The following is a 12,972-nucleotide window of genomic DNA, read 5'->3' as shown; positions in this document are numbered from 1 at the left end:
ATTTGGAAAACTTTTTTGGGTTTTTAGAACCCCTTAAACTTTAATTTAAGTCATTTTTAACTTTTTTTTTTTACCCCTTTAAATGCCCCTCATAAGGTCAATAAAACATTCATAAGATGACCTCGCCTTTTTTGATAGCCTAAAAATTTCCCTTTCTAGGGCCCTTAATAGATTTTTCCCAGCCTTTTTTCATCCATTTTGGGTCTTTTTATTTGTAGATGAATGGTCAGAAAACCCGACATGTTGATAAATTAGACACATGTGAAATTTTTGGGTATTTTTTATTGGGGAAACTTTTCCCCTTTAAAAAAGGGGGTTTCCCATCAGTCCATATCAAATTTTTGGTTTTTCCGGAACCCTTTTCCATCTCAAAACCTGTCAGACATTTGCAACTTTTTGGGATCTTAATATTTGGGGAAATTTCCCTTCGGTTTGCCCAATTTTTTCACGATTTCAACATTGAACAAATGTTAAAACCATGACTTCCCCCTCTCCGCCAACGGTTTATAAGCCCTTTCCCTCAGCACGTCCCCGGTTTTCCCTATTCAAAAATTGATGGACTGACCACATCGACCCCAAGGTTGAGGGACTGTTTTCCCCCATTCTCCCTGTTCTTTCAAGATTCTCCTTTTTTTGGGACTGATAAGCTAATTGGGGGAAAACTTTTCCCCAATAAAGATCCCCAAGATTAAACTGTGTCTAATTTATCAACTTTTCTTTTTGATCTAATTTCTTTGTGGGGAAAACGTTTTTTAAATTTGGGGTAAAAAACGGGCGTTTTTGGGGGTAAGAAAGGCAACAGTTGTACCTTTTTTTTTCAAAAATTTTTCCCCCTTAAAGGGTTTTTCAAAAGACAAAAAAAGGATAGAAGCAGAAGATATTTGAAACATGAACCAGTCCATCCCCCTTTTAAATTTTTGAGGTGGTCCAGTCCTCAGTCGGGAGAAGGGGGATGGACTGAACACGTCTTTCAAGCATCTTCTGCTTCAAAAAATTTTTTCGGGACTGACGAAGAAGCCACTGTTTTAGGGGAAATTTTTTTCGAAAAAAAAGATACCTAACTGTTGCATACTTTCCCACCAACAACCTGCGGATTTTTTTAACCATTTTAAGGGTTCCCGTCCCCTAGAATTATTACATTATCGCCTTGGGGCCCTTAAAAATTTCCTCCCACAAAGTCTCCCCTTTCCCCAAAATTTGGGGACGGTATATCACATTTTAAAATAAATTTTTTTATTTTAAAAATTTCCCTACCCAAACAGACTCTGTATTTTTACTTTCAGATTAATCCCTTTTTTTATAAAAGTTCAAGCGATCTCGACATACAATGCCACCCCCCCCCCTTTCCGGGACATTTTTATCTACTTGGAAAATTTAAAACCCTGAATGTAATTTGCAGGCATGTCCTGATTTTTTTAATTTAAAAAACCGTCCCAGTAATTTGGAAAACACATTAAATGCCCCAGCAACTAGCCCAACTCGTCCATCTTGTAAAAAATTTAAAGCCCCTCCTTTTTTTTACCCTTCCTGCCCCTTTTCTGTTATTCCACAAACCCTTTATTTGCCCTTTTTAAATTGGGTGCCACGGGGCTTTCCCAATATCCACCTCATTTTGCCTATTCTAGATCTCCAGTACTAATTATTATTTTGGACTTTACAGTTTTCCCCCAAAAAAAACCCATACCACTAAACTTTTCCCTGTTTAAAGACCCAATAGCTCCTTCACTGCGTTGGCCAGTGCCCCCACCCCACATCTAGATAAGGGGAACTCCCACCCTTTTGGTATACATGTCATTTCTGCCATAGAAGAGGCCCCAGTTGTAAAATTTTTAACGCTTTTTCCCTTTAAGTTTTTGCCGAAAAAACAATTGAAAAATTGCTCGGGGACAACCATTCTTTTCCCAACTCTTTTCCTTGGAAAAATCCCAATAACGGGTTTTCCCCCCCCCTTTCCTCCTAATTTTTTCTCTATTGCTGCCCCAAAACCTCTAATCGGGTCCTCACTTTACGTCTCCCAGCATCTTTTTTTTCCAGAATGGGGGACAAACGGGGATTGCTCCCATTCCTCTCATGATGTTTCCAGACGGAAAAAATATCCTTCATCCCAGCCCCAAAAAAAACACCCCCTGCCTCCTACCCTACCCTTTTCCAAGCAGAATGCCCCTTTCCAGGGAACCCAATCTGGTACCCCAAAAACCAAAAATTTTTTTACCTTCCGGGGGTTTGCCCTTTCGTATGCTCCGTAGTCGACTCAATCTGTCAGGTGGGCCAAAATTTTTGGGTGGAATTCGTCAAGATTCCCCCGATGGTCTTTTTGGGGGTTTTTCTAGGATGTCTCACCCAGTCTCCCAAATTTTTTCCCTTTGGTGCCGTTGTTTTTCCCCTGTGGGCACACACATCCGCGGAAAAGCGGGAGAAAGGCGGGAATTTTCCCACGGTAGTCTTATGGTTTCGTTGTTTGTCCCTTTCCAAACCCGCTTTGATCCCCGTTTTGGGTTCCAGGTTACGGTTTTACGCCCGCCCCCTCTAACCTGGGGATTACAAAAGGAGGATTACCACGAATCCTTTTTGTTCTCCTTTAATGGGCCCTATCTCCAGCTTTTAAACTTGAGCCTTCTTTTCCCCCCAAAGTTGCTAAAGAGGGGGCATCCGGGGTTCGGGATGTTTTTACGGGTTATTTTTAAGATTCCCCCCTTTATTTAAAAGGGGTAAGAGTTTTATCTACTGAGCTTATTTTTTATAATGAAAATAAATAGTGAATGGGATGAATTTGGGAGCCCCCCCGGGGGGATTTCATTTGATCAGTTTTATTTAAAGTCATCCCGGAATTTTTTTACATTTTCATTCGGGAATGAATGATCTCAGAAAAGTGATTTTCCCGGGAGAGGGTAACAAAAAAGAAGCTTTGTTTGGTGACCGGGTTTGTGGGAAGTTTTCTCCGACCACGAAGTGAGACAAGGGGACTTAAAAAATTCCCCTTGAATGGGTAAGGTTTATTTTTATTTCCTCCGGTGTTGAAAGCTCTGAAAAAAAGGATAGACCAGAAAAAATCCAGAGGGGAGATGAGGTTTTGCTTTTGTCGTGGGTAAAAGGGGGGAAGGGGGAGGCTTTCCCAAAAAAAGTGCAACATACCCCAAAAATAGGGGATCTCATTTTTGTTCTATAGAGAGTTTTGCACCCTCTGTTGTAAGAAGATCCCCCCCAAGTGCTGTAATTTTCCCTCCTTTTTTTTGGAGATTTACAACATGGTTCTTCAAAATGTTTAAAAAAAATTTCACAAATTAAAACAACATCTTTCCCCGGGTTCCTAAACTTTAAGAAAAAAAAACAAAAAAGGGGGGAAACTGCGGGGGCCTGTTGGCCCATACTAGGGGTTTTTAAATCCACCCCACTAAAAAAATTTTTCCCCAAACCCAAATTTTCAATGCCACCCAAGAAAAAAACTCCGTTAACCCTACCCAATCATATGAAAGTCCTCCCAAAACCCAAACCCCCTCTCACTAAATGCATTTATCCAACCTAAATTTGAAACTACCTGGACCCTCAAAACCCAACTAGGGATTTTTCCCACCCATCATTTACCCTATTTCCAAACCAATACTTTCCTTTTCCTTTCCTAAATCAAAAACTTGTCCAATTTGAATCCATTACTGCGGGTTCTCGGGAGAGATACCCTCAAGATTTTATCTTTTTTCACCTTATTAATACCCATTTCCTTTTTATACACTTCGATCATGTCCCCCCCATTCTTGGGTCTAAAAGTGAATGAAATTTTAAAGGGTCTTCAATCTTTCTTCATAAGGAAGATTTCTAATGCTATGTATTAATTTTTAGTCATTCTACGCTGAAAATTTTTTAACAAATTTTATTCATTCTGTAAAAAGGAGACCAGAACGGGCCAAAACTGGGTGGGGCCCTTTACTAATGATGATTTTTTTGTAATATAACCCCCTAAAATTTTTGTTAATTTTTTGATGAAAACCCAGAATCTTTTTTCCCTTTTATTTACGCTTGGGCATTGCTGTCTTATTTGGTTCTTTCCCATAACCCCAAGCCCTTTCTCACAATCTGATGGCTAAGTTCTCTTTTTTAACCCTTAAAAGGGGGGTTTTGGGGAAAATTCCCGAGTTTCAAAACCCTTTGTATTTATCTACACTGAATAAATTGTCACTTTGCGGGAACAGGATTGAGTTTGTCAAAATTTTTCGTTAATTTCCCCTGATAAAACGTTTGAATCAATTATCCTCCCTTATTTTTGTGTCACCCAAAATTTTTATTTCATTTCACTAGAAATTTCCCCTCATCAAGATTATTGATATATTTTGGAACAAAAACGGCCCAAGATGATTCCTGTGGTACCCCACTTGTTCAGATCCCCACTGGATTTAACCCTTATTTATGGACACTCAGCTTCCGGGTTTGGAGCCATGACAATTAGAGAGCATTTTTTCCCCCAGTCCCTTTGGGGCTGCCATTTTTTAAAGTTTTTAAAAGGGGAAACTTATCAAAACCCTTACTAAAACCCAAAGAAATAAAAAAAATTTTTATCGTGACAATAGCCTCAAAAGTTTTACGAAGAAAGAACAAATTAGTTGCAAGAAAGGCCTCGTAAATCTATGTTTATATCATTAATCAAGCTGCTTTATCGAGATGGCTTCAATAATCTCACCCAAAATTGACTTAGAAAATTTGCCTACAAAAGGTTGGGCTTATTGAGCAATTTTGAGGAAGACTTTTCCCCGCTTTAAAAATAGGAATTACATTACCATTTTCCAAACAATCAGACACTACACCTGTTTGAAAAACAAATTGCTAATTGTTCAACAGAGTTCCACTTTCTTACTTAAAAACCCCTTTGGGAATAAAGCCATCAGCCCAAAGGGACTTATTTTGCTTCATTTTGGTTCATTTTTTTCATAACCTTTTCCAATTGGGTGACTTTGATGTTAAATAATTTCTTCTTCAGGCCCACTAAAAAAATTAATTCCCGGTTTATTGTTAGTGTTTTTCCGTATAAAGCCCGGAGAGAAATAATTATTTAAAATCGAACACATTTTTTCCTCTTTGCAAAAATGCCCAGATTTTTTATGGGGACCCATTTATTCTAACTTTTCGTTCTATAGACCGGGAAAAAAACTTTTTTGGGTTTTAAAACCCTTAACAATTTTTTAATTTATAGTCCCGTTTAGCTTTTTTTATCACCTTTTAAAATCCTTTTTAATGTCAATAAAATTGATTAAAAGATGACCTCACCCTTTTAATACCCCCAAAAATTTCCTTTCTTATCCCTTGGGATTTTTCCCAGCCTATTATTCATCCATTTTTATTTCATTTGATTTAATTTTTTTAAACGGATAAACATTTTTGGAGCAGATGTATAGGTTAAAAAACTGTCATATTGATAGCCTTCGTTACCCCAGTGAACAGATGATAAGGTTTTTGCCCACTAATCTGCGGAAAATCGGGAACTGTTACTGAGTTGTTTTTATTTCATATTTCCCATTCTATGCTAATGGTAATTGAGTGACCCTTTGTGCCGAGTTTTTCCCATTAATTTCTAAATTAAACCGGGTTTTCCCCTTTGTTCCCCAAAACCCAAATAAAGAAGGTTATTTCACCTTTAGGCCTTTTAAAAAACTACTTAAAAAACATTCCTGAATTATTTAAGAAGTCATTTGATTCTAAATTCCAGTCAAAAAATTCCAATCAATAACCAAAATTAAAGTCCCCAGAATTGTTACATTATCGGGGCCTTGTGGCCTTAATAATTTTCCCCCCACAGTAATTTTTCCCTTTCCCTATCTAATTATGGGGGGGCAGTATATCACCCCAGAATCATTTTTTTTTCCCCCCTGAAAATTCTATCCAGACACTGTGTATGTGTTTTCCTCAGACTTAATACCCGTTTTTTTAACAGTTCAAGTGATCTCGGGCATAGTGCCACCCCACCTACTTTACTGATATTTCTATCTACTTGGAACAATTTAAAATCCTAAAATTTAATTTTGAAGGCATGTCCCGGGGTTTTGGGAAATTAAAAAATGTCTCAGTGATTGCAAAAACATCAATGTTACCTGCACTAGCAAATTAATTTCAACTTGTCCATCTTATTCCCAGCACTCGGCTATTAGCAAACATAATTTTTAAAACTTCCTTTCTTCACCCTTTCCCGCTCAAACTGTTTTTTTTTACTTAAACCAACTGTCCCCGCGCCCATGCCATTTTTTCCAAATTCCCCCTCCCCTTCTGCCTATTATTTGTTCCAAAAATCCCTAATAATTTTTATACTGGGACTTACTGTATTTTTGCCCAAAACCCCTACCCCCTATATTCCTTTGTTTAAAGATTCCCAAAAGCTTCCCCATCCGGCCCAGTGCCCCATCCCAGACCCAAAAAGTGGAACCCCCTCCCCGGGATACATCATTTCCCATAGACGGGAAATCCCATTGTCAATGAAGTTACCACATTTTTAAGGGATTAGTCCAGCCAGCAATTTACACACATTGCCCTGACAACCATTCGTTTCCCCCAACCCCCCCTTGGGGAAAATACTACATAAGACAGGGTTCCCAAAATTTTTCTTCCTAATTATCTCTATTGCTGACCTTTCTTCAATTTGGTCCTCACTCCCCCGTCTGCCAAAAATCGTCGCCTCCCAAATTTAGGCCCGATAATAGGATTGCTCCCATTACCCTTCATGATGTTGTCCAGATGGCCAATAGATCCCCCCTCCCAGCCCCAAGAAAAAAATAACCCCGGGGTTTCCTTTCCCGTCCCCAAGACAAAAGGCCCTTTTCTATAAACTTAAATTTTACTGTCTCCCCAAAAAAACAAAAGTTCTTACCTTTTAATTTGTGGAATTTGTCAAGAGGACAACTTGTCCAGATTCACGGAGAACACACTGGAAAGAACTTCACAGAGCTAAGTACACGTCACCACTCTTCAATCTCTTCAATTCATTATTACTCCTGCTGCATCCAGCATTACCATCATGGTGCCTAGAGACCATCATCTGTGATTTCTCTCTGGTACAGCTGTAAGCTGGTGATTGATGTAACCTAGAGCAGCTGGCATTTCCTCTCGTGGATAAGTATACGTCAGAGTACAGTCTTTTGCGTATGCATGTGATTCTGACATGAGTTGAAGGTCAGTGAAGGAAAGTCTCTCGTGTTTTTCTCTCTGCTTTTACGAATAATACATAAGATACGAATGCAGACAAGTTCTAACACTCCGACATAACAATAAATAGGGTTTTGGATCATTTACAGATAACACAGTCTGAGTCAAGGTAATGGCGCAGTTCTCCCCATGAAAGAGTCAGACCTGATTGCCTTCAATTACTCAGCCCACCTAAGAGTACCATAGAGTTAGCGACTGTAAATTAATACAGTAATAGCAAAATAATATTAGTAATAATATTTATATTTATAATAATACTTATAATTATAATGAAACAATACATGCACCGAGAAGTGTTTGAAGTTCAGGTCACTGCAACTGAACATCTTTCCCACGTCACAAGTGAGTGTTCACTGGCTATAATTTACTCAAAAAGAACACGGCTCACTGTTTTCACCAGAAGCTGAGTTAGGAAGCAATTCCCAGCCAGGCTAATTCTACTTGCTTCTTGATCCTATTATACATGGTTACGACTGATAACAAGGGTTCCTCTATCTATATACTCTGAGTGTTTACTTTAATTACTATTTTTGAAATTAAATAATGCCTTTTTTTGTGGTAAGTATGTTGCCTGACCGTCGCATATTGATAGGCCTTAAACCCAATTTTCCAGCCTAATCTGTAATAGTAAGTAAAGAACAAATTATTCAGTTTATGTGAGAGATATTAAAACTTTTCAATTAAAAAACCACGTATCTTGGGATCAAGAAGCAAACGGAATTAATATAACTGGTAACTGCTGCCTAACTCAGCTTCTTATAGTGAGAACAGAGTGAGTCGTGTTCTTACTGAATACACTAGCCAGTGAATAATCCCTTGTGATTTGGGAAAGATATTCACTTCTAGCGATTCAAATACACTTTAAATTGATACCAGAAGTAATAGCATGTTGTATCCAATCTAGAGAGCAGCAATATCTTGAAGATGACTTTGGATAATGATTATTTTAATTGGACTGAACCGTTACATGTGAGAAATGGGAAGGATAATGAGAGGGATAATGAATAAAGTGTAATAAACACTTGTCAGTACTAATTAATAAACCACGCGGAGACAGAAACTCTAATTTATCTGTATTTTAACCCTCTTCTGAGATCCTCTTCAACAGAAGAGGATCCCAGAAGGGATCGAAATATACAGATCAGCTAATCTCCCCAGTTTCCGTCTCCATGTGGTTATTGAGCAAAAGAAATAATATTTAATAAAAAATAATGAAATACAACGATAGAGCCAAATGGGTGAAGCAGTGTTTAACAAAAGTTTGTGTCAACAGTAAAACGAAACGTATATATGTAAATAAAAGGAAAAAAGAAACGCTGATGACCATGCAAACGACGGCAGACACACCAAGAAAGTTAATAGATATAAAAACATAAAAATCGACGTTGGTATTGCCAGCAACATTAAAATAATTTTGTTTTTGTAGATATAAAACGAAATAATACTGAATAATAATGAATTGAGTTCGATGGTAAAATAGCAACTGATACTAAAAGTGTGTCTTCACTTTTAGCATTATGGACGATCAAAAACAAATAGGATGTGGAAGCAAAAGTTTCTTCTGTGTAGGTGTACCTACTGAAGAGGATCCTGGAAATGGGTCGAAATATACAAATAAATCAATCTTAGTTTCTGTCTCCTTGTGGGTTATTAGCAAATATTAGTAAGATATATTAGTAAGATTATTTCATTAAAAACAAACTGAAGTGTTTATTACAAACTACGATTCCTGCAGCGAGAGTTTTGTCATTTGCGATAGTTTTGTAAAACTGGTTTAGAAAACAAATGAGGAAACCCGGAAGACAGTTCTGGTAACGACAGTACCAGAAGACAGTTCTGGTAACGACAGTACCAGAAGACAGTTCTGGTAACGTCAGTACCAGAAGACAGTTCTGGTAACGTCAGTACCAGAAGACAGTTCTGGTAACGACAGTACCAGAAGACAGTTCTGGTAACGTCAGTACCAGAAGACAGTTCTGGTAACGTCAGTACCAGAAGACAGTTCTGGTAACGACAGTACCAGAAGAGAGTAATGTCTTCACCTGTCTTCCAGATATCTTCCTTCTCCCTCCTATCGATGTGTTTTCTCGTCTTCTCCTCCATCTCTTGCTTACTTGTGAATTAATAAAGATCTATACCGAAACATCGTCAATATTTACTGGATAGTGTTGGTTATTTTTGAACTAACGAAACGTTACATATAATAAATTCTTACACTGTATGTCTGACTACATGTTTGTTTAGCTTTCTAGTCATCGGTAGCAAAATTAATGGCAAATGCACAGTAAGATTCCTATAAAATCTAAATAAAATCATACGAGGCAGATAATTTACCATTTGTGAAAAAAAAAATTGTTTTGACAAACTATTTATCCAGTAAAATTAGGTATTATGTTTGTCAGGAAACAGGACAAGTGTTTCCTGACGCTGGTCTAAGTCATGGTGACCCGCAGTTGGAGCTTTTGGTTATCTGACCGAGGCCTTCCGCTGGTTTACCGATCCACCTCTTTAAACGTTATGGTTATATTGTGGCTTTTCAGTAAAAAGTATTTGTCACAAAATCATTTAAATACAGAAAGCAACAAATGTCTGCTAACTGTTTATGTTAATATTAGAAAAAGACAGGTTATGAGATCACAACTACGACCTCGATAGTTGGAAGTTACTGATAATTTAACAAATTTCTTGAAGACGACAACACTAAAAGTCAACATGGTTCTCACAACAAAGAATTCTTGCTAAACAATCAAAGTTATGTATATTTGGAATTAAGGAATAGGATTTAAATGACGGACGATGTTTAGAATACATTTTCAACGTTACCACCAACACCACGGCTGAAAACAGTCATAATCTAGGTAATACTGACCAAACATATTCAACTTCAGCATAACACTGCCATCACCTAAACTCCGCCCACAGACCACACACCACCTGACTCTCCCCGGTATACTACATATATTTTGTGTTTCCTGTTCTTTGTATTGGATTGCAAAAGTTCCTGGCAAGCGAAACTTTTCCTCAATAAATATCCTAATACTATGTGCATATATGTGCCACTTGCATGACTCCTATAACTCACTCACGTGTACAGTCTACCCAGTATCTTCATACATTACGCCAACACCCCTACAACTCAGTCTTACAGTTTACGTGTCACCCTCTCCATACAACTGTAGTGGCTCGAAGTTCACTCGTAACGCCTTTGACTCAAAATTTAAGTACCCAACTCCAGTCCAGTGGTGGGCAAAGACGTAGGTATATTTCCTTGCACCTGTTGCCTCCCTTTCCCTAATAGCAAATAGGTACATGGGCATAAGTTGGTTGTTGAGAGTGATATTGGACGGTGGTATCAAATCCTAAATAGGTCTGCGTTTGAAATGAGCTTATGCACGACAACAGCTGTCAGCCTGTATATTCAGCGGTAAAAACAGTGAAAGTGAATCGGATGACATGGGTTGCTCACATATGTTTATCGCTTCACAAAAGTAATAAAATTAATTATGGTAGGCTACTCTGAACTCTGTCATCGAGTATCTCACCTTATTTTTCCTGCTCTTCTGCTTCGTTTTTTCCTCATATATTATTGGAAGATCAATGTTTTTTTTCCAGAATCTTTAACTCTGTTCCCTTGTTTCACAGTACAAACTTATCTTTCCCTTCTGTGTAATACCGGTTAAAATTTTACGTAATTTCCAGGATGTTTCTTTTTTCCACTAAACACTTTGTTCCGGTGTACCTGTAAATGCGCAGAACTCTCATTTTTACATTTGCAACCCAGAATTCGCGGATGAAAAAATTTGAAGATTTTTGAAACAGCATATGATCTAAAATATCCAAAGAATTTAATCGACATTTTTTTTAAATTGCCAAAAATACATTTTACAATTTAGAAAGGGACAAAGAAACATATTCAACCACGTATATGCTGTTTGTACCTTACCATGAAAACTTTTTTGATATGCCTTCTTTACTTCGGAACTGCAAAATGAAAGTTGCATTTAAAAATCTAGATACAGAACAAACAAAAAATGATGAAGAATTCTCCAAAAAATGCTGACGGCCCTGTCTATAAGATTTCCTGAAAATTTTCAGTAATGTTTATTATGATCAAACTGGATAAAGTCTTAAGCAAAGTTTACAACATAAATATTGCATTGATTTTAACCACCCTGTTGATTTTGAAAAGGCAGGCTCAAAGTTTAGGGAAAATGTAATCGAATCATGCTTCATAAAAAATAGTATTCATTGTAGTATGAATCTTAGTTCAAGATTTTATAAATTATATTAATTTATAATAGAATTTGTGATATTTTAAACAATACCTCACGTGTCACTCTTAACTTTTTACTTGGCTTGTGACAGGTCATACGTGAGATTATATCTTAGTTGTATAACTTAATAATATGAGAAATAATGGAAGCGCTGGTCTTTAATGATTTTTTTTTACTATGATTATTTTGCACGCACTCACGCGCGCGTGTGTAAGATATATAATATAATATATATATATATATATATATATATATATATATATATATATATATATATATATATATATATATATATAAAGATATATTTTATATATATATATATATATATATATATATATATATATATATATATATATATATATATATATATATATATATATATATATATATATATATATATATATATATATATATATATATATATATATATCGTGCCGAATAGGTAAAACTTGCAATTTTGAATTAAATAGCAACGCTCTTCTTTCCGAATAAGGCAAGCGATAATTTGTGCATGCAGTAATTTCTCAAAAATCATTCTGAACCTAACGAAAAAAAAAATATATTTCATTGTATTTGTTTTGGTTATTATTAAATTATTGTAAACTTCTCCAAAATATATTTAGCTGGATTAGGCTAAATTAAATTGCGCTTATAATGCTAGGTAAGTTTTCTAAGGTTCTTTTGGTACAAAATTATTAATTTTTACATTAACGTAAAAGAAAAAATATATCTTTAAACGTATAAGAGAAATTTTTAGAAAGGACTTAATTTTAAATGAGTTCTTGCTAAGTGACCAATTTTACCTATTCGGCACGACATTTATGAATATATATCAATAACAACACTGCAATAGCCAAGGACTCGAACCCATGCTGCTTTGGCCTGCCTCATGGTGGGCGAAAACTCATGACGCCCATATCCACTCGACCATACGATCGTATGGTCGAGTGGATAAGGGCGTGATGTGTTTTTCGCCCACCATGAGGCAGGCCAAAGCAGCATGGGTTCGAGTCCTTGGCTAGTGCAGTGTTGTTATTGATCAATACCTCTCGTTCGTGAGCACAAATATATATATATATATATATATATATATATATATATATATATATATATATATATATATATATATATATATATATATATTTACCAAACTGCAGCCAGGCGGGATTAGATCCTGCGACACATACTCCCGCCTCGAGAGACAGCAACGTTCACATGGCCTGAACCACTTAACCAGCGATCCTTCAAAGATCACTCACACAGCAGAGCTAGGTGTTGCTTGTGGTCCGTCCTCGGGTCACGAACAACACCCTGCTTTACTATATATATAAAGCATAGTTTGTGACCAAATATAGAAATTATCTGATAATGCAAGGCAGACAGATACTTGTCCTGTTGTAAATGAATGTGTGTGTGTGTGTGTGTGTTACCAGTAATAATAAGCACTTGCCGATTGATACTTGGCTTGGGGTGTTGCATAACAGTGAGCCCTAACACCACAGCCCTTTCAGCAACACTA

The 12,972-nt window shown here is 36.7% G+C and overlaps 1 protein-coding gene across 1 annotated transcript in view; it reads left to right on the top strand.

Moving 5' to 3' along the window:
- The window catches only part of LOC128700087 (neural cell adhesion molecule 2), a 379,174-nt gene that overhangs the window by 153,467 nt on the left and 212,735 nt on the right, over positions 1-12,972 (top strand). The window lies entirely within an intron of this gene.

The sequence above is a fragment of the Cherax quadricarinatus genome, chromosome 64 (genome assembly GCF_038502225.1).
Source record: "Cherax quadricarinatus isolate ZL_2023a chromosome 64, ASM3850222v1, whole genome shotgun sequence".
Lineage (NCBI taxonomy): Eukaryota > Metazoa > Arthropoda > Malacostraca > Decapoda > Parastacidae > Cherax > Cherax quadricarinatus.
Note: the sequence above shows the minus strand (reverse complement) of the source record. Positions and strands in the feature narration are given on the sequence as shown.